Source organism: Heterodontus francisci, chromosome 16 (genome assembly GCF_036365525.1).
Source record: "Heterodontus francisci isolate sHetFra1 chromosome 16, sHetFra1.hap1, whole genome shotgun sequence".
Taxonomy (NCBI): domain Eukaryota; kingdom Metazoa; phylum Chordata; class Chondrichthyes; order Heterodontiformes; family Heterodontidae; genus Heterodontus; species Heterodontus francisci.
In genome coordinates, this window is record NC_090386.1 from 18,324,893 (window position 1) to 18,348,505 (window position 23,613).

At 42.5% G+C, this 23,613-nt stretch overlaps 1 protein-coding gene across 1 annotated transcript in view; it reads right to left on the reverse strand.

Moving 5' to 3' along the window:
- Positions 1–23,613, reverse strand: part of mylk2 (myosin light chain kinase 2) — a 255,199-nt gene that overhangs the window by 63,614 nt on the left and 167,972 nt on the right. The window lies entirely within an intron of this gene.

Here is a 23,613-nt window from a genome sequence, read left to right on the forward strand (position 1 = left end):
GGTGTGTGGGTTATATCAGAGAATATTACAGTGAGGCGTGTGGGTTATATCAGAGAATGTTACAGTGAGGTGTGTGGGTTATATCAGAGAATATTACAGTGAGGTGTGTGGGTTATATCAGAGAATGTTACAGTGAGGTGTGTGAGTTATATCAGAGGATACGACAGTGAGGTGTGTGAGTTATATCAGAGAATATTACAGTGAGGCGTGTGGGTTATATCAGAGAATATTACAGTGAGGTGTGTGGGTTATATCAGAGAATATTACAGTGAGGCGTGTGGGTTATATCAGAGAATATTACAGTGAGGCGTGTGGGTTATATCAGAGAATATTACAGTGAGGTGTGTGGGTTATATCAGAGAATATTACAGTGAGGCGTGTGGGTTATATCAGAGAATATTACAGTGAGGCGTGTGGGTTATATCAGAGAATATTACAGTGAGGTGTGTGGGTTATATCAGAGAATATTACAGTGAGGTGTGTGAGTTATATCAGAGAATATTACAGTGAGGTGTGTGGGTTATATCAGAGAATGTTACAGTGAGGTGTGTGAGTTATATCAGAGGATACGACAGTGAGGTGTGTGAGTTATATCAGAGAATATTACAGTGAGGCGTGTGGGTTATATCAGAGAATATTACAGTGAGGTGTGTGGGTTATATCAGAGAATATTACAGTGAGGTGTGTGGGTTATATCAGAGAATATTACAGTGAGGCTTGTGGGTTATATCAGAGAATATTACAGTGAGGTGTGTGGGTTATATCAGAGAATATTACAGTGAGGTGTAGGGGTTATATCAGAGAATGTTACAGTGAGGGTCTGAGCTATCTCACAGTATTGAAGTGAAGGGTGTGGGATATATCAGAATGTTAAAGTGAGGTATATCAGAGTGTTGCAGTGAGTGGGTGTGGGGAACACCAGAACCTTACAGTGAGGGGGAGGGTATATCAGAGAATATTACAGTGAGGTGTGTGGGTTATATCAGAGAATATTACAGTGAGGGGGAGGGTATATCAGAGAATATTACAGTGAGGTGTGTGGGTTATATCAGAGAATATTACAGTGAGGTGTGTGGGTTATATCAGAGAATATTACAGTGAGGTGTGTGGGTTATATCAGAGAATATTACAGTGAGGTGTGTGGGTTATATCAGAGAATATTACAGTGAGGGGGAGGGTATATCAGAGAATATTACAGTGAGGTGTGTGGGTTATATCAGAGAATATTACAGTGAGGGGGAGGGTATATCAGAGAATATTACAGTGAGGTGTGTGGGTTATATCAGAGAATATTACAGTGAGGTGTGTGGGTTATATCAGAGAATATTACAGTGAGGTGTGTGGGTTATATCAGAGAATGTTACAGTGAGGCGTGTGGGTTATATCAGAGAATATTACAGTGAGGTGTGTGGGTTATATCAGAGAATGTTACAGTGAGGTGTGTGAGTTATATCAGAGGATACGACAGTGAGGTGTGTGAGTTATATCAGAGAATATTACAGTGAGGCGTGTGGGTTATATCAGAGAATATTACAGTGAGGTGTGTGGGTTATATCAGAGAATATTACAGTGAGGCGTGTGGGTTATATCAGAGAATATTACAGTGAGGCGTGTGGGTTATATCAGAGAATATTACAGTGAGGTGTGTGGGTTATATCAGAGAATATTACAGTGAGGCGTGTGGGTTATATCAGAGAATATTACAGTGAGGCGTGTGGGTTATATCAGAGAATATTACAGTGAGGTTTGTGGGTTATATCAGAGAATATTACAGTGAGGTGTGTGAGTTATATCAGAGAATATTACAGTGAGGTGTGTGGGTTATATCAGAGAATGTTACAGTGAGGTGTGTGAGTTATATCAGAGGATACGACAGTGAGGTGTGTGAGTTATATCAGAGAATATTACAGTGAGGCGTGTGGGTTATATCAGAGAATATTACAGTGAGGTGTGTGGGTTATATCAGAGAATATTACAGTGAGGCGTGTGGGTTATATCAGAGAATATTACAGTGAGGCGTGTGGGTTATATCAGAGAATATTACAGTGAGGTGTGTGGGTTATATCAGAGAATATTACAGTGAGGCGTGTGGGTTATATCAGAGAATATTACAGTGAGGCGTGTGGGTTATATCAGAGAATATTACAGTGAGGTGTGTGGGTTATATCAGAGAATATTACAGTGAGGTGTGTGAGTTATATCAGAGAATATTACAGTGAGGTGTGTGGGTTATATCAGAGAATGTTACAGTGAGGTGTGTGAGTTATATCAGAGGATACGACAGTGAGGTGTGTGAGTTATATCAGAGAATATTACAGTGAGGCGTGTGGGTTATATCAGAGAATATTACAGTGAGGTGTGTGGGTTATATCAGAGAATATTACAGTGAGGTGTGTGGGTTATATCAGAGAATATTACAGTGAGGCTTGTGGGTTATATCAGAGAATATTACAGTGAGGTGTGTGGGTTATATCAGTGAATGTTACAGTGAGGTGTGTGAGTTATATCAGAGAATATTACAGTGAGGTGTAGGGGTTATATCAGAGAATGTTACAGTGAGGGTCTGAGCTATCTCACAGTATTGAAGTGAAGGGTGTGGGATATATCAGAATGTTAAAGTGAGGTATATCAGAGTGTTGCAGTGAGTGGGTGTGGGGAACACCAGAACCTTACAGTGAGGGGGAGGGTATATCAGAGAATATTACAGTGAGGTGTGTGGGTTATATCAGAGAATATTACAGTGAGGGGGAGGGTATATCAGAGAATATTACAGTGAGGTGTGTGGGTTATATCAGAGAATATTACAGTGAGGTGTGTGGGTTATATCAGAGAATATTACAGTGAGGTGTGTGGGTTATATCAGAGAATATTACAGTGAGGTGTGTGGGTTATATCAGAGAATATTACAGTGAGGGGGAGGGTATATCAGAGAATATTACAGTGAGGTGTGTGGGTTATATCAGAGAATATTACAGTGAGGGGGAGGGTATATCAGAGAATAGTACAGTGAGGTGTGTGGGTTATATCAGAGAATATTACAGTGAGGTGTGTGGGTTATATCAGAGAATATTACAGTGAGGTGTGTGGGTTATATCAGAGAATATTACAGTGAGGCGTGTGGGTTATATCAGAGAATGTTACAGTGAGGTGTGTGGGTTATATCAGAGAATATTACAGTGAGGTGTGTGGGTTATATCAGAGAATGTTACAGTGAGGTGTGTGAGTTATATCAGAGGATACGACAGTGAGGTGTGTGAGTTATATCAGAGAATATTACAGTGAGGCGTGTGGGTTATATCAGAGAATATTACAGTGAGGTGTGTGGGTTATATCAGAGAATATTACAGTGAGGCGTGTGGGTTATATCAGAGAATATTACAGTGAGGCGTGTGGGTTATATCAGAGAATATTACAGTGAGGTGTGTGGGTTATATCAGAGAATATTACAGTGAGGCGTGTGGGTTATATCAGAGAATATTACAGTGAGGCGTGTGGGTTATATCAGAGAATATTACAGTGAGGTGTGTGGGTTATATCAGAGAATATTACAGTGAGGTGTGTGGGTTATATCAGAGAATGTTACAGTGAGGTGTGTGAGTTATATCAGAGGATACGACAGTGAGGTGTGTGAGTTATATCAGAGAATATTACAGTGAGGCGTGTGGGTTATATCAGAGAATATTACAGTGAGGTGTGTGGGTTATATCAGAGAATATTACAGTGAGGTGTGTGGGTTATATCAGAGAATATTACAGTGAGGTGTGTGGGTTATATCAGAGAATATTACAGTGAGGTGTGTGGGTTATATCAGTGAATGTTACAGTGAGGTGTGTGAGTTATATCAGAGAATATTACAGTGAGGCGTGTGGGTTATATCAGAGAATGTTACAGTGAGGTGTGTGGGTTATATCAGAGAATATTACAGTGAGGTGTGTGGGTTATATCAGTGAATGTTACAGTGAGGTGTGTGAGTTATATCAGAGAATATTACAGTGAGGCGTGTGGGTTATATCAGAGAATATTACAGTGAGGCGTGTGGGTTATATCAGAGAATGTTACAGTGAGGTGTGTGGGTTATATCAGTGAATGTTACAGTGAGGCGTGTTAGTTATATCAGAGAATATTACAGTGAGGCGTGTGGGTTATATCAGAGAATATTACAGTGAGGTGTGTGGGTTATATCAGAGAATGTTACAGTGAGGTGTGTGGGTTATATCAGAGAATAATTACAGTGAGTCGTGTGGGTTATATCAGAGAATGTTACAGTGAGGTGTGTGGGTTATATCAGAGAATGTTACAGTGAGGTGTGTGGGTTATATCAGAGAATAATTACAGTGAGGTGTGTGGGTTATATCAGAGAATATTACAGTGAGGCGTGTGGGTTATATCAGAGAATAATTACAGTGAGGTGTGTGGGTTATATCAGAGAATATTACAGTGAGGCGTGTGGGTTATATCAGAGAATGTTACAGTGAGGTGTGTGGGTTATATCAGAGAATATTACAGTGAGGCGTGTGGGTTATATCAGAGAATGTTACAGTGAGGTGTGTGGGTTATATCAGTGAATGTTACAGTGAGGCGTGTTAGTTATATCAGAGTATATTACAGTGAGGCGTGTGGGTTATATCAGAGAATGTTACAGTGAGGTGTGTGGGTTATATCAGTGAATGTTACAGTGAGGCGTGTTAGTTATATCAGAGAATATTACAGTGAGGCGTGTGGGTTATATCAGAGAATATTACAGTGAGGTGTGTGGGTTATATCAGAGAATGTTACAGTGAGGTGTGTGGGTTATATCAGAGAATGTTACAGTGAGGTGTGTGGGTTATATCAGAGAATGTTACAGTGAGGTGTGTGGGTTATATCAGTGAATGTTACAGTGAGGCGTGTGAGTTATATCAGAGAATATTACAGTGAGGCGTGTGGGTTATATCAGAGAATGTTACAGTGAGGCGTGTGGGTTATATCAGAGGATACGACAGTGAGGCGTGTGAGTTATATCAGAGAATATTACAGTGAGGCGTGTGGGTTATATCAGAGAATGTTACAGTGAGGCGTGTTACTTATATCAGAGAATGTTACAGTGAGGCGTGTGGGTTATATCAGAGGATACGACAGTGAGGTGTGTGAGTTGTATCAGAGAATGTTACAGTGAGGTGTGTGGGTTATATCAGAGAAGGCGAGAGTGAGGTGTGTGGGTTATATCAGAGAATGTGACAGTGAGGCGTGTGGGTTATAATAGTGAATGCTACAGTGAGGCGTGTGGGTTATATCAGAGAATGTTACAGTGAGGCGTGTGGGTTATATCAGAGAATGTTACAGTGAGGCGTGTGGGTTATATCAGAGAAGGCGAGAGTGAGGTGTGTGGGTTATATCAGAGAATGTGACAGTGAGGCGTGTGGGTTATAATAGTGAATGTTACAGTGAGGCGTGTGGGTTATATCAGAGAATGTTACAGTGAGGCGTGTGGGTTATATCAGAGAAGGCTAGAGTGAGGTGTGTGGGTTATATCAGAGAATGTGACAGTGAGGCGTGTGGGTTATATCAGAGAATATTACAGTGAGGCGTGTGGGTTACATCAGAGAATATTACAGTGAGGTATGTGGGTTATATCAGAGAATGTGACAGAGAGGCGTGTGGGTTATATCAGAGAATGTTACAGTGAGGCGTGTGGGTTAAATCAGAGAATGTTACAGTGAGGTATGTGGGTTATATCAGAGAATGTTACAGTGAGGTGTGTGGGTTATATCAGAGAATAATTACAGTGAGGCGTGTAGGTTATATCAGAGAATATTACAGTGAGGTGTCTGGGTTATATCAGAGAATATTACAGTGAGGCGTGTGAGTTATATCAGAGAATATTACAGTGAGGCGTGTGGGTTATATCAGAGAATATTACAGTGAGGCGTGTGGGTTATATCAGAGAATGTTACAGTGAGGCGTGTGGGTTATATCAGAGAATGTGACAGTGAGGCGTGTCAGTTATATCAGAGAATATTACAGTGAGGCGTGTGGGTTATATCAGAGAATGTGACAGTGAGGCGTGTGGGTTATATCAGAGAATGTTACAGTGAGGCGTGTGGGTTATATCAGAGAATGTGACAGTGAGGCGTGTGGGTTATATCAGAGAATGTTACAGTGAGGCGTGTGAGTTATATCAGAGAATGTTACAGTGAGGCGTGTGGGTTATATCAGAGAATGTTACAGTGAGGCATGTGGGTTATATCAGGGCATATTACAGTGAGGCGTGTGGGTTATATCAGAGAATGTTACAGTGAGGCGTGTGGGTTATATCAGAGAATGTGACAGTGAGGCGTGTGGGTTATATCAGAGAATGTTACAGTGAAGCGTGTGAGTTATATCAGAGAATGTGACAGTGAGGCGTGTGAGTTATATCAGAGAATGTTACAGTGAGGCGTGTGGGTTATATCAGAGAATATTACAGTGAGGCGTGTGGGTTATATAAGAGAATGTTACAGTGAGGTGTGTGGGTTATGTCAGAGAATATTACAGTGAGGCGTGTGGGTTATATCAGAGAATGTTACAGTGAGGTGTCTGGGTTATATCAGAGAATATTACAGTGAGGCGTGTGGGTTATATCAGAGAATAATTACAGTGAGGCGTGTGGGTTATATCAGTGAATGTTACAGTGAGGCGTGTTAGTTATATCAGAGAATATTACAGTGAGGCGTGTGGGTTATATCAGAGAATATTACAGTGAGGTGTGTGGGTTATATCAGAGAATGTTACAGTGAGGTGTGTGGGTTATATCAGAGAATGTTACAGTGAGGTGTGTGGGTTATATCAGAGAATGTTACAGTGAGGTGTGTGGGTTATATCAGTGAATGTTACAGTGAGGCGTGTGAGTTATATCAGAGAATATTACAGTGAGGCGTGTGGGTTATATCAGAGAATGTTACAGTGAGGCGTGTGGGTTATATCAGAGGATACGACAGTGAGGCGTGTGAGTTATATCAGAGAATATTACAGTGAGGCGTGTGGGTTATATCAGAGAATGTTACAGTGAGGCGTGTTAGTTATATCAGAGAATGTTACAGTGAGGCGTGTGGGTTATATCAGAGGATACGACAGTGAGGTGTGTGAGTTGTATCAGAGAATGTTACAGTGAGGTGTGTGGGTTATATCAGAGAAGGCGAGAGTGAGGTGTGTGGGTTATATCAGAGAATGTGACAGTGAGGCGTGTGGGTTATAATAGTGAATGCTACAGTGAGGCGTGTGGGTTATATCAGAGAATGTTACAGTGAGGCGTGTGGGTTATATCAGAGAATGTTACAGTGAGGCGTGTGGGTTATATCAGAGAAGGCGAGAGTGAGGTGTGTGGGTTATATCAGAGAATGTGACAGTGAGGCGTGTGGGTTATAATAGTGAATGTTACAGTGAGGCGTGTGGGTTATATCAGAGAATGTTACAGTGAGGCGTGTGGGTTATATCAGAGAAGGCTAGAGTGAGGTGTGTGGGTTATATCAGAGAATGTGACAGTGAGGCGTGTGGGTTATATCAGAGAATATTACAGTGAGGCGTGTGGGTTACATCAGAGAATATTACAGTGAGGTATGTGGGTTATATCAGAGAATGTGACAGAGAGGCGTGTGGGTTATATCAGAGAATGTTACAGTGAGGCGTGTGGGTTAAATCAGAGAATGTTACAGTGAGGTATGTGGGTTATATCAGAGAATGTTACAGTGAGGTGTGTGGGTTATATCAGAGAATAATTACAGTGAGGCGTGTAGGTTATATCAGAGAATATTACAGTGAGGTGTCTGGGTTATATCAGAGAATATTACAGTGAGGCGTGTGAGTTATATCAGAGAATATTACAGTGAGGCGTGTGGGTTATATCAGAGAATATTACAGTGAGGCGTGTGGGTTATATCAGAGAATGTTACAGTGAGGCGTGTGGGTTATATCAGAGAATGTGACAGTGAGGCGTGTCGGTTATATCAGAGAATATTACAGTGAGGCGTGTGGGTTATATCAGAGAATGTGACAGTGAGGCGTGTGGGTTATATCAGAGAATGTTACAGTGAGGCGTGTGGGTTATATCAGAGAATGTGACAGTGAGGCGTGTGGGTTATATCAGAGAATGTTACAGTGAGGCGTGTGAGTTATATCAGAGAATGTTACAGTGAGGCGTGTGGGTTATATCAGAGAATGTTACAGTGAGGCATGTGGGTTATATCAGGGCATATTACAGTGAGGCGTGTGGGTTATATCAGAGAATGTTACAGTGAGGCGTGTGGGTTATATCAGAGAATGTGACAGTGAGGCGTGTGGGTTATATCAGAGAATGTTACAGTGAAGCGTGTGAGTTATATCAGAGAATGTGACAGTGAGGCGTGTGAGTTATATCAGAGAATGTTACAGTGAGGCGTGTGGGTTATATCAGAGAATATTACAGTGAGGCGTGTGGGTTATATAAGAGAATGTTACAGTGAGGTGTGTGGGTTATGTCAGAGAATATTACAGTGAGGCGTGTGGGTTATATCAGAGAATGTTACAGTGAGGTGTCTGGGTTATATCAGAGAATATTACAGTGAGGCGTGTGGGTTATATCAGAGAATAATTACAGTGAGGCGTGTGGGTTATATCAGAGAATATTACAGTGAGGTGTCTGGGTTATATCAGAGAATATTACAGTGAGGCGTGTGGGTTATATCAGAGAATAATTACAGTGAGGCGTGTGGGTTATATCAGAGAATAATTACAGTGAGGCGTGTGGGTTATATCAGAGAATAATTACAGTGAGGCGTGTGGGTTATATCAGAGAATATTACAGTGAGGTGTGTGGGTTATATCAGAGAATAATTACAGTGAGGTGTGTGGGTTATATCAGAGAATAATTACAGTGAGGCGTGTGGGTTATATCAGAGAATATTACAGTGAGGTGTGTGGGTTATATCAGAGAATGTTACAGAGAGCCGTGTGAGTTATATCAGAGAATGTTACAGTGAGGTGTGTGGGTTATATCAGAGAATATTACAGTGAGGTGTGTGGGTTATATCAGAGAATGTTACAGAGAGCCGTGTGAGTTATATCAGAGAATGTTACAGTGAGGTGTGTGGGTTATATCAGAGAATAATTACAGTGAGGTGTGTGGGTTATATCAGAGAATGTTACAGAGAGGCGTGTGAGTTATATCAGAGAATGTGACAGTGAGGTTTGTGAGTTATATCAGTGAATGTTACCGTGAGGCGTGTGAGTTATATCAGAGAATGTTACAGAGAGGCGTGTGAGTTATATCAGAGAATGTTACAGAGAGGCGTGTGCGTTATATCAGAGAATGTTACAGTGAGGCGTGTGGGTTATATCAGAGAATGTGACAGTGAGGCGTGTGGGTTATATCAGTGAATGTTACAGTGAGGCGTGTGAGTTATATCAGAGAATGTTACAGAGAGGCGTGTGAGTTATATCAGAGAATGTTACAGAGAGGCGTGTGGGTTATATCAGAGAATGTTACAGAGACGCGTGTGGGTTATATCAGAGAATGTTACAGTGAGGTGTGTGGGTTATATCAGAGAATGTTACAGTGAGGCGTGTGGGTTATATCAGAGAATGTTACAGTGAGGTGTGTGGGTTATATCAGAGAATGTTACAGAGAGGCGTGTGAGTTATATCAGAGAATGTTACAGTGAGGTGTGTGGGTTATATCAGAGAATAATTACAGTGAGGCGTGTGGGTTATATCAGAGAATGTTACAGTGAGGTGTGTGGGTTATATCAGAGAATATTACAGTGAGGTGTGTGGGTTATATCAGAGAATATTACAGTGAGGCGTGTGGGTTATATCAGAGAATATTACAGTGAGGTGTGTGGGTTATATCAGAGAATATTACAGTGAGGTGTGTGGGTTATATCAGAGAATATTACAGTGAGGTGTGTGGGTTATATCAGAGAATATTACAGTGAGGTGTGTGGGTTATATCAGAGAATATTACAGTGAGGTGTGTGGGTTATATCAGAGAATAATTACAGTGAGGCGTGTGGGTTATATCAGAGAATGTTACAGTGAGGTGTGTGGGTTATATCAGAGAATATTACAGTGAGGCGTGTGGGTTATATCAGAGAATGTTACAGTGAGGTGTGTGGGTTATATCAGAGAATATTACAGTGAGGTGTGTGTGTTATATCAGAGAATAATTACAGTGAGTCGTGTGGGTTATATCAGAGAATGTTACAGTGAGGTGTGTGGGTTATATCAGAGAATATTACAGTGAGGCGTGTGGGTTATATCAGAGAATGTTACAGTGAGGTGTGTGGGTTATATCAGAGAATATTACAGTGAGGTGTGTGGGTTATATCAGAGAATAATTACAGTGAGGCGTGTGGGTTATATCAGAGAATAATTACAGTGAGGCGTGTGGGTTATATCAGAGAATGTTACAGTGAGGCGTGTGGGTTATATCAGAGAATATTACAGTGAGGCGTGTGGGTTATATCAGAGAATAATTACAGTGAGGCGTGTGGGTTATATCAGAGAATATTACAGTGAGGCGTGTGGGTTATATCAGAGAATATTACAGTGAGGCGTGTGGGTTATTTCAGAGAATGTTACAGTGAGGTGTGTGGGTTATATCAGAGAATATTACAGTGAGGCGTGTGGGATATATCAGAGAAATATTACAGTGAGGCGTGTGGGTTATATCAGAGAATATTACAGTGAGGCGTGTGGGTTATATCAGAGAATATTACAGTGAGGCGTGTGAGTTATATCAGGGACGATTACAGTGAGGTGTGTGGGTTATATCAGAGAATATTACAGTGAGGCGTGTGGGTTATATCAGGGACGATTACAGTGAGGCGTGTGGGCTAAATGAGAGCATATTACAGTGAGGCGTGTGGGTTATATCAGGGACTATTACAGTGAGGCGTGCGGGTTATATCAGAGAATGTTACAGTGAGGTCTGTGGGTTATATCAGAGAATGTTACAGTGAGGTGCAGGGGTTATATCAGAGAATTTTACAGTGAGGTATGTGGGTTATATCAGAGAATATTACAGTGAGGCGTGTGAGTTATATCAGAGAATGTTACAGTGAGGTGTGTAGGTTATATCAGAGAATATTACAGAGAGGCGTGTGAGTTATATCAGAGAATATTACAGTGAGGTGTGTGTGTTATATCAGAGAATAATTACAGTGAGTCGTGTGGGTTATATCAGAGAATGTTACAGTGAGGTGTGTGGGTTATATCAGAGAATATTACAGTGAGGCGTGTGGGTTATATCAGAGAATGTTACAGTGAGGTGTGTGGGTTATATCAGAGAATATTACAGTGAGGTGTGTGGGTTATATCAGAGAATAATTACAGTGAGGCGTGTGGGTTATATCAGAGAATAATTACAGTGAGGCATGTGGGTTATATCAGAGAATATTACAGTGAGGCGTGTGGGTTATATCAGAGAATATTACAGTGAGGCGTGTGGGTTATATCAGAGAATAATTACAGTGAGGCGTGTGGGTTATATCAGAGAATATTACAGTGAGGCGTGTGGGTTATATCAGAGAATATTACAGTGAGGCGTGTGGGTTATATCAGAGAATGTTACAGTGAGGTGTGTGGGTTATATCAGAGAATATTACAGTGAGGCGTGTGGGTTATATCAGAGAATATTACAGTGAGGCGTGTGGGTTATATCAGAGAATATTACAGTGAGGCGTGTGAGTTATATCAGGGACGATTACAGTGAGGTGTGTGGGTTATATCAGAGAATATTACAGTGAGGCATGTGGTTTATATCAGAGAATATTACAGTGAGGCGTGTGGGCTAAATGAGAGAATATTACAGTGAGGCGTGTGGGTTATATCAGGGACTATTACAGTGAGGCGTGTGGGCTAAATCAGAGAATATTACAGTGAGGTGTGTGGGTTATATCAGAGAATATTACAGTGAGGCGTGCGGGTTATATCAGAGAATGTTACAGTGAGGCGTGCGGGTTATATCAGAGAATGTTACAGTGAGGTCTGTGGGTTATATCAGAGAATGTTACAGTGAGGTGCAGGGGTTATATCAGAGAATTTTACAGTGAGGTATGTGGGTTATATCAGAGAATATTACAGTGAGGCGTGTGAGTTATATCAGAGAATATTACAGTGAGGTGTGTGGGTTATATCAGAGAATGTTACAGTGAGGTGTGTAGGTTATATCAGAGAATATTACAGTGAGGCGTGTGAGTTATATCAGAGAATATTACAGTGAGGTGTGTGGGTTATATCAGAGAATATTACAGTGAGGCGTGCGGGTTATATCAGAGAATGTTACAGTGAGGTGTGTGGGTTATATCAGAGAATGTTACAGTGAGGCGTGCGGGTTATATCAGAGAATGTTACAGTGAGGTCTGTGGGTTATATCAGAGAATGTTACAGTGAGGTGTAGGGGTTATATCAGAGAATTTTACAGTGAGGTATGTGGGTTATATCAGAGAATATTACAGTGAGGTGTGTGGGTTATATCAGAGAATATTACAGTGAGGAGTGTAGGTTATATCAGAGAATATTACAGTGAGGCGTGTGAGTTATATCAGAGAATATTGCAGTGAGGTGTAGGGGTTATATCAGAGAATGTTACAGTGAGGTGTGTAGGTTATATCAGAGAATATTACAGTGAGGCGTGTAGGTTATATCAGAGAATATTACAGTGAGGCGTGTGGGTTAAATCAGAGAATAATTACAGTGAGGCGTGTGGGTTATATCAGAGAATATTACAGTGAGGCGTGTGGGTTAAATCAGAGAATAATTACAGTGAGGCGTGTGGGTTATATCAGAGAATATTACAGTGAGGCGTGTGGGTTAAATCAGAGAATAATTACAGTGAGGCGTGTGGGTTATATCAGAGAATATTACAGTGAGGCGTGTGGGTTATATCAGAGAATATTACCGTGAGGCGTGTGGGTTATATCAGAGAATAATTACAGTGAGGCGTGTGGGTTATATCAGAGAATATTACAGTGAGGGTATGGGGTATGTCAGAATGTCACAGTCAGGATATGGGGTATATCAGAATGTTACAGTGTCCACATTGAGTCTACTGAGCTCGTTGTTAATGATGGCGGTCTTCCGAGAATCGTTGATTTGTGTAAGGTCTTCCGACAGGCCAGGACACATAGTTCTGACGTTCCAGCTTGCAAAGCGAAGGGCTGGTACCTTCTTTCCTTTTTTCATGTTGTTTGGTGCGGTGTATCAGTCCACCTTTCGGGCAATGACCCTGAGCTCCAAGCACCCATTGAAGCAGGCAGACTGTGGCGGGACAGAACCTTATTGACCGGGGGCTGCCCGGTTTGAGGCGGGCGGTAGCTGTCCAGTGAGGTGCAATGACCTCTCCCACCGACAAAGGCAACCCGTGGCGCCCAGTTTCTACGCCAATTTATCTGGACTTATAACCCGTAACTGCTGCCTTCCGTGTTGTTTCAGTCGCTGTGAGGCAACTATGGAGTGACCTCTCCATGGCGCATGCCTGGGCACATTTATGGAGGTTGAGAGTTGCCCAGTCGTCAAAACCCCCCTCTCGGCCTTTCTGGTGGGGTCCAAAGGAGTGCAGGACACGACGTTTGGCACCAGTATGGCTGCAGGAACTGCCGGAAACATGCCAAAGGTGACACATGACCGCCTACGGGGTTCCGCTCCGGATTTTCTGTTAGGGTTTACTCCCTTAGCCTTGGTCTCTCCCGAGACGCCCACAAGGCAGTGGGGTTGTTGGGGCCCCTACACAGGTGTAGGATGGTGCCGGTGGGAGGAGGGGATGCAAGGGGGAGGGGTAGAGGGAGGGGGTGGGGGGGGGGGGTGCAGGGGAAGGGGGTGCGGGGTGAAGATGGTGCGAGGGGGGGGCGGGCTGGGACGGGGTTGTGAAGGGGTGAGCTGAGAGGGTGGAGCAGGGAAGGGGACGGGGGTGGGGGGGGGGGTGGAAGGAGGGTAAAGGGTTAGAATGTTACTGTGAGGGTATGGGGTATATCAGAATGTTACAGTGAGGGTATAGTGTATATTAGAATGTTACAGTGAGGGTATGGGGTATATCAGAATGTCACAGTGAGGGTATGGGGTATGTCAGAATGCCACAGTGAGGGTTTGGGGAATATCAGAATGTTACAGTGAGTGTATGGGGTATATCAGAATGTTACAGTGAGGTTATGGGGTATATCAGAATGTTACAGTGAGGGTATGGGGTATATCAGAATGTTACAGTGAGGGTATGGGGTATATCAGAATGTCACAGTGAGGGTATGGGGTATGTCAGAATGCCACAGTGAGGGTTTGGGGAATATCAGAATGTCACAGTGAGGGTATGGGGTATGTCAGAATGTCACAGTCAGGTTATGGGGTATATCAGAATGTTACAGTGAGGGTATAGTGTATATTAGAATGTTACAGTGAGGGTATGGGGTATATCAGAATGTCACAGTGAGGGTTTTGGGTCTATCAGAATGTTTCAGTGCGGGTATGGGGTATATCAGAATGTTACCTGGAGGCTATGGGGTATATCAGAATGTTACAGTGAGGGTATGGGGTATATCAGAATGTCATAGTGAGGGTTTGGGGTATAACAGAATGTCACAGTGAGGATATGGGATATATCAGTATGTCACAGTGAGGGTATGGGGTATATCAGAATGTCATAGTGAGGGTATGGGGTATATCAGAATGTCACAGTGAGGGTATGGGGTATATCAGAATTTCATAGTGAGGGTTTGGGGTATAACAGAATGTCACAGTGAGGATATGGGGTATATCAGAATGTCACAGTGAGGGTATGGGGTATATCAGAATTTCATAGTGAGGGTTTGGGGTATAACAGAATGTCACAGTGAGGATATGGGATATATCAGTATGTCACAGTCAGGTTATGGGGTACATCAGAATGTTACAGTGAGGGTATAGTGTATACTAGAATGTTACAGTGAGGATATGGGGGATATCAGAATGTTACAGTGAGGGTATGGGGTATGTCAGAATGTCACAGTCAGGTTATGGGGTATATCAGAATGTCACAGTGAGGGTATGGGGTACAACAGAATGTCATAGTGAGGGTTTGGGGTATCACAGAATGTCATTGTGAGGGTATGGGGTATATCAGAATGTTGCAGTGAGGGTTTGGGGAATATCAGAATGTCACAGTGAGGGTATGGGGTATATCAGAATGTCACAGTGAGGGTTTGAGGAATATCAGAATGTCACAGTGAGGGTATGGGGTATATCAGAATGTTACAGTGAGGGTATGGGGTATATCAGAATGCCACAGTGAGGGTATGGGGTATGTCAGAATGTCACAGTCAGGTTATGGGGTATATCAGAATGTTACAGTGAGGGTATGGGGTATATCAGAATGTCACAGTGAGGGTATGGGGTATGTCAGAATGCCACAGTGAGGGTTTGGGGAATATCAGAATGTTACAGTGAGTGTATGGGGTATATCAGAATGTTACAGTGAGGTTATGGGGTATATCAGAATGTTACAGTGAGGGTATGGGGTATATCAGAATGTTACAGTGAGGGTATGGGGTATATCAGAATGTCACAGTGAGGGTATGGGGTATGTCAGAATGCCACAGTGAGGGTTTGGGGAATATCAGAATGTCACAGTGAGGGTATGGGGTATGTCAGAATGTCACAGTCAGGTTATGGGGTATATCAGAATGTTACAGTGAGGGTATAGTGTATATTAGAATGTTACAGTGAGGGTATGGGGTATATCAGAATGCCACAGTGAGGGTATGGGGTATGTCAGAATGTCACAGTCAGGTTATGGGGTATATCAGAATGTTACAGTGAGGGTATGGGGTATATCAGAATGTCACAGTGAGGGTATGGGGTATGTCAGAATGCCACAGTGAGGGTTTGGGGAATATCAGAATGTTACAGTGAGTGTATGGGGTATATCAGAATGTTACAGTGAGGTTATGGGGTATATCAGAATGTTACAGTGAGGGTATGGGGTATATCAGAATGTTACAGTGAGGGTATGGGGTATATCAGAATGTCACAGTGAGGGTATGGGGTATGTCAGAATGCCACAGTGAGGGTTTGGGGAATATCAGAATGTCACAGTGAGGGTATGGGGTATGTCAGAATGTCACAGTCAGGTTATGGGGTATATCAGAATGTTACAGTGAGGGTATAGTGTATATTAGAATGTTACAGTGAGGGTATGGGGTATATCAGAATGTCACAGTGAGGGTTTTGGGTCTATCAGAATGTTTCAGTGAGGGTATGGGGTATATCAGAATGTTACCTGGAGGCTATGGGGTACATCAGAATGTTACAGTGAGGGTATGGGGTATATCAGAATGTCATAGTGAGGGTTTGGGGTATAACAGAATGTCACAGTGAGGATATGGGGTATATCAGTATGTCACAGTGAGGGTATGGGGTATATCAGAATGTCATAGTGAGGGTATGGGGTATATCAGAATGTCACAGTGAGGGTATGGGGTATATCAGAATTTCATAGTGAGGATTTGGGGTATAACAGAATGTCACAGTGAGGATATGGGGTATATCAGAATGTCACAGTGAGGGTATGGGGTATATCAGAATTTCATAGTGAGGGTTTGGGGTATAACAGAATGTCACAGTGAGGATATGGGATATATCAGTATGTCACAGTCAGGTTATGGGGTACATCAGAATGTTACAGTGAGGGTATAGTGTATACTAGAATGTTACAGTGAGGATATGGGGGATATCAGAATGTTACAGTGAGGGTATGGGGTATGTCAGAATGTCACAGTCAGGTTATGGGGTATATCAGAATGTCACAGTGAGGGTATGGGGTACAACAGAATGTCATAGTGAGGGTTTGGGGTATCACAGAATGTCATTGTGAGGGTATGGGGTATATCAGAATGTTGCAGTGAGGGTTTGGGGAATATCAGAATGTCACAGTGAGGGTATGGGGTATATCAGAATGTCACAGTGAGGGTTTGAGGAATATCAGAATGTCACAGTGAGGGTATGGGGTATATCAGAATGTTACAGTGAGGGTATGGGGTATATCAGAATGCCACAGTGAGGGTATGGGGTATATCAGAATGCCACAGTGAGGGTATGGGGTATGTCAGAATGTCACAGTCAGGTTATGGGGTATATCAGAATGTTACAGTGAGGGTATGGGGTATGTCAGAATGTCACAGTCAGGTTATGGGGTATATCAGAATGTCACAGTGAGGGTTTGGGGAATATCAGAATGCCACAGTGAGGGTATGGGGTATATCAGAATGCCACAGTGAGGGTTTGGGGAATATCAGAATGTCACAGTGAGGGTATGGGGTATATCAGAATGTCACAGTGAGTGTATGGGGAATATCAGAATGTCACAGTGAGGGTATGGGGTACAACAGAATGTCACAGTGTGGATATGGGGTACATCAGAATGTCACAGTGAGTGTATGGGGGATATCAGAATGTTACAGTGAGGGTATGGGGTATATCAGAATGTTACAGTGAGGTTATGGGGTATATCAAAATGTTACAGTGAGGGTATGGGGTATGTCAGAATGTCACAGTCAGGTTATGGGGTATATCAGAATGTCACAGTGAGGGTATGGGGTACAACAGAATGTCATAGTGAGGGTTTGGGGTATCACAGAATGTCATTGTGAGGGTATGGGGTATATCAGAATGTTAGTGTGAGGGTATGGGGTATGTCAGAATGTCACAGTCAGGTTATGGGGTATATCAGAATGTTACAGTGAGGGTATGGGGTATATCAGAATGTTAGTGTGAGTGTATGGGGGATGTCAGAATGTCACAGTGAGGGTATGGTGGATATCAGAATGTCACAGTGAGGGTATGGGGTATATCAGAATGCCACAGTGAGGGTTTGGGGAATATCAGAATGTCACAGTGAGGGTATGGGGTAAATCAGAATGTTACAGTGAGGGTATGGGGTATATCAGAATGTTACTGTGAGGTTATGGGGTATGTCAGAATGTTACAGTGAGGGTATGGGGTACAACAGAATGTCACAGTGAGGGTATGGGGTATATCAGAATGCCACAGTGAGGGTATGGGGTATATCAGAATGCCACAGTGAGGGTTTGGGGAATATCAGAATGTCACAGTGAGGGTATGGGGTATATCAGAATGTCACAGTGAGTGTATGGGGAATATCAGAATGTCACAGTGAGGGTATGGGGTACAACAGAATGTCACAGTGTGGATATGGGGTACATCAGAATGTCACAGTGAGTGTATGGGGGATATCAGAATGTTACAGTGAGGGTATGGGGTATGTCAGAATGTCACAGTCAGGTTATGGGCTATATCAGAATGTTACAGTGAGGGTATGGGGTATATCAGAATGTTACAGTGAGGGTATGGGGTATGTCAGAATGTCACAGTCAGGTTATGGGGTATATCAGAATGTTACAGTCAGGTTATGGGGTATATCAGAATGTTACAGTGAGGGTATGGGGTATATCAGAATGTTACAGTGAGGGTATGGGGTATATCAGTATGTCACAGTGAGGGTATGGGGTATATCAGAATGTTACAGTCAGGTTATGGGCTATATCAGAATGTTACAGTGAGGGGATAGTGTATATTAGAATGTTACAGTGAGGTTATGGGGTATATCAGAATGTTACAGTGAGGGTATGGGGTATATCAGAATGTTAGTGTGAGGGTATGGGGTATGTCAGAATGTTAGTGTGAGGGTATGGGGTATATCAGAATGCCACAGTGAGGGTATGGGGTATATCAGAATGTTACAGTGAGGGTATGGGGTATGTCAGAATGTCACAGTCAGGTTATGGGGTATATCAGAATGTTACAGTGAGGGTATGGGGTATATCAGAATGTTAGTGTGAGGGTATGGGGTATGTCAGAATGTCACAGTGAGGGTATGGGGTATATCAGAATGCCACAGTGAGGGTATGGGGTAAATCAGAATGTTACAGTGAGGGTATGGGGTACAACAGAATGTCACAGTGAGGGTATGGGGTATATCAGAATGTCACAGTGAGGGTATGGGGTATATCAGTATGTTACAGTGAGGTTCTGTGGTATATCAGAATGTTACAGTGAGGGTATGGGGTATGTCAGAATGTGACAGTGAGGGTATGGGTTCTATCAGAATGTCACAGTGAGGGTATAGTGTATATTAGAATGTTACAGTGAGGGTATGGGGTATATCAGAATGTTACAGTGAGGGTATGGGGTATATCAGAATGTTACAGTGAGGGTATGGGGTATATCAGAATGTTACAGTGAGGGTATAGTGTATATTAGAATGTTACAGTGAGGTTATGGGGTATATCAGAATGTTAGTGTGAGGGTATGGGGTATGTCAGAATGTCACAGTCAGGTTATGGGGTGTATCAGAATGTTACAGTGAGGGTATGGGGTATATCAGAATGTCACAGTGAAGGTATGGGGTATCTCAGAATGTTACAGTGAGGGTATGGGGTATATCAGAATGTCACAGTGAAGGTATGGGGTATATCAGAATGTCACAGTGAGGGTATGGGGTATATCAGAATGTCACAGTGAGGGTATGGGGTATATCAGAATGTCACAGTGAGGGTTTGGGGTATATCAGAATGTTTCAGTTAGGGTATGGGGTATATCAGAATGTTACAGTGAGGGTTTGGGGTATATCAGAATGTTTCAGTTAGGGTATGGGGTATATCAGAATGTTACAGTCAGGTTATGGGGTATATCAGAATGTTACAGTGAGGGTATAGTGTATATTAGAATGTTACAGTGAGGGTATGGGGTATATCAGAATGTTACAGTGAGGGTATGGGGTATGTCAGAATGTCACAGTCAGGTTATGGGGTATATCAAAATGTTTCAGTGAGGTTATGGGGAATATCAGAATGTTACTGTGAGGGTATGAGGTATGTCAGAATGTCACAGTCAGGTTATGGGGTATATCAGAATGTCACAGTGAGGGTATGGGTTATATCAGAATGTTACAGTCAGGTTATGGGGTATATCAGAATGTTACAGTAAGGGTATGGGGTATGTCAGAATGTCACAGTCAGGTTATGGGGTATATCAGAATGTCACAGTGAGGGTATGGGGTATATCAGAATGTCGCAGTCAGGTTTTGGGGTATATCAGAATGTTACAGTGAGGGTATAGTGTATATTAGAATGTTACAGTGAGGGTATGGGGAATATCAGAATGTTACAGTGAGGGTATGGGGTATATCAGAATGTCGCAGTCAGGTTTTGGGGTATATCAGAATGTTACAGTGAGGGTATAGTGTATATTAGAATGTTACAGTGAGGGTATGGGGAATATCAGAATGTTACAGTGAGGGTATGGGGTATATCAGAATGTCGCAGTCAGGTTTTGGGGTATATTAGAATGTTACAGTGAGGGTATGGGGAATATCAGAATGTTACAGTGAGGGTATGGGGTATTTCAGAATGTCACTGTCAGGTTATGGGGTATATCAGAATGTTACCGTGAGGGTATAGTGTATATTAGAATGTTACAGTGAGGGTAAGGGGTATATCAGAATGTTACAGTGAGGGTATGGGGTATATCAGAATGTCATAGTGAGGTTTTGGTGTCAATCAGAATGTTACAGTGAGGGTATGGGGTATGTCAGAATGTTACAGTGAGGGTATGGGGTATGTCAGAATGTCAGTCAGGTTCTGGGTATATCAGAATGTTACAGTGAGGGTATGGGTTATATCAGAATGTTACAGTGAGGGTATGGGTATATCAGAATGCCACAGTGAGGGTTTGGGGAATATCAGAATGTGACAGTCAGGTTATGCGGTATCACAGAATGTCATTGTGAGGATATGTGGTATATCAGAATGTTACAGTGAGGTTGTGGGGAAAATCAGAATGTTACAGTGAGGGTATGGGGTATGTCAGAATGTCACAGTGAGGGTTTGGGGTATATCAGAATGTTACCTGGAGGCTATGGGGTATATCAGTATGTCACAGTGAGGGTATGGGGTATATCAGAATGTAACAGTGAGGTTATGGGGTATCACAGAATGTCATTGTGAGGATATGTGGTATATCAGAATGTTACAGTGAGGTTCTGTGGTATATCAGAATGTGACAGTGAGGGTATGGGGTATATCAGAATGTTACAGTGAGGGTATGGGGTATATCAGAATGTTAGTGTGAGGGTATGGGGTATGTCAGAATGTTACAGTGAGGCTATGGGGTATATCAGTATGTCACAGTGATGGTATGGGGTATAACAGAATGTTACAGTGAGGGTATGGGGTATATCAGAATGTTACAGTGAGGTTATGGGGTATATCAGAATGTTACAGTGAGGGTATGGGGTATATCAGAATGTTAGTGTGAGGGTATGGGGTATGTCAGAATGTCACAGTCAGGTTATGGGGTATATCAGAAAGTTACAGAGAGGGTATGGGGTATATCAGAATGTTAGTGTGAGGGTATGGGGTATGTCAGAATGTTACAGTGAGGCTATGGGGTATATCAGAATGTTACCTGGAGGCTATGGGGTATATCAGTATGTCACAGTGAGGGTATGGGGTATATCAGAATGTTACAGTGAGGTTATGGGGTATATCAGAATGTTACAGTGAGGGTATAGTGTATATTAGAATGTTACAGTGAGGTTATGGGGTATATCAGAATGTTACAGTGAGGGTATGGGGTATATCAGAATGTTAGTGTGAGGGTATGGGGTATGTCAGAATGTCACAGTGAGGGTTTGGGGTATATCAGAATGTTACCTGGAGGCTATGGGGTATATCAGTATGTCACAGTGAGGGTATGGGGTATATCAGAATGTTACAGTGAGGTTATGGGGTATATCAGAATGTTACAGTGAGGGTATAGTGTATATTAGAATGTTACAGTGAGGTTATGGGGTATATCAGAATGTTACAGTGAGGGTATGGGGTATATCAGAATGTTAGTGTGAGGGTATGGGGTATATCAGAATGTTACAGTGAGGCTATGGGGTATATCAGTATGTCACAGTGATGGTATGGGGTATATCAGAATGTCACAGTGAGGGTATGGGGTATAACAGAATGTTACAGTGAGGGTATGGGGTATAACAGAATGTCACAGTGAGGGTATGGGGTATAACAGAATGTCACAGTGAGGGTATGGGGTATAACAGAATGTTACAGTGAGGGTATGGGGTATAACAGAATGTTACAGTGAGGGTATGGGGTATATCAGTATGTCACAGTGAGTGTATGGGGTATATCAGAATGTTACAGTGAGGGTATGGGGTATAACAGAATGTCACAGTGAGGGTATGGGGTATAACAGAATGTCACAGTGAGGGTATGGGGTATAACAGAATGTTACAGTGAGGGTATGGGGTATAACAGAATGTTACAGTGAGGGTATGGGGTATATCAGTATGTCACAGTGAGTGTATGGGGTATATCAGAATGTTACAGTGAGGGTATGGGGTATATCAGAATGTTACAATGAGGGTATAGTGTATATTAGAATGTTACAGTGAGGATATGGGGTATATCAGAATGTTACAGTGAGGGTATGGGGTATATCAGAATGCCACAGTGAGCGTATGGGGTAAATCAGAATGTCACAGTGAGCGTATGGGGTATATCAGAATGTCACAGTGAGCGTATGGGGTATATCAGAATGTCACAGTGAGCGTATGGGGTATATCAGAATGTCACAGTGAGCGTATGGGGTATAACAGAATGTTACAGTGAGGGTATGGGGTATAACAGAATGTTACAGTGAGGGTATGGGGTATATCAGTATGTCACAGTGAGGGTATGGGGTATAACAGAATGTTACAGTGAGGGTATGGGGTATAACAGAATGTTACAGTGAGGGTATGGGGTATATCAGTATGTCACAGTGAGTGTATGGGGTATATCAGAATGTTACAGTGAGGGTATGGGGTATATCAGAATGTTACAATGAGGGTATAGTGTATATTAGAATGTTACAGTGAGGATATGGGGTATATCAGAATGTTACAGTGAGGGTATGGGGTATATCAGAATGCCACAGTGAGCGTATGGGGTATATCAGAATGTCACAGTGAGCGTATGGGGTATATCAGAATGTCACAGTGAGCGTATGGGGTATATCAGAATGTCACAGTGAGCGTATGGGGTATATCAGAATGTCACAGTGAGCGTATGGGGTATATCAGAATGTCACAGTGAGCGTATGGGGTATATCAGAATGTCACAGTGAGCGTATGGGGTATATCAGAATGTCACAGTGAGTGTTTGGGGTATATCAGAATGTCACAGTGAGCGTATGGGGTATATCAGAATGTCACAGTGAGTGTTTGGGGTATATCAGAATGTCACAGTGAGCGTATGGGGTATATCAGAATGTCACAGTGAGCGTATGGGGTATATCAGAATGTCACAGTGAGCGTATGGGGTTTAACAGACTGGAGCAGTGATAAGCTGTGATCTAATTTTGCCAGTTTCTAGAGAAAGTTTCTATCCTCTGTTCTGGTTAATGTGTCTACATTTCTGGAGTCTGCAATCGGGTTGCCCAGGGCTCTCAGTGAAAGGATTTGCATTTCATTAATCACAGTGTCTCTCTTAAGAAGGGGAGATGAGGAAATAAATTTTCACCCAGAAGTTGATGGTACTCACTGCCTGAACGAGTAATAGTGGATGGAACCCTCAACTCATTTAAAAG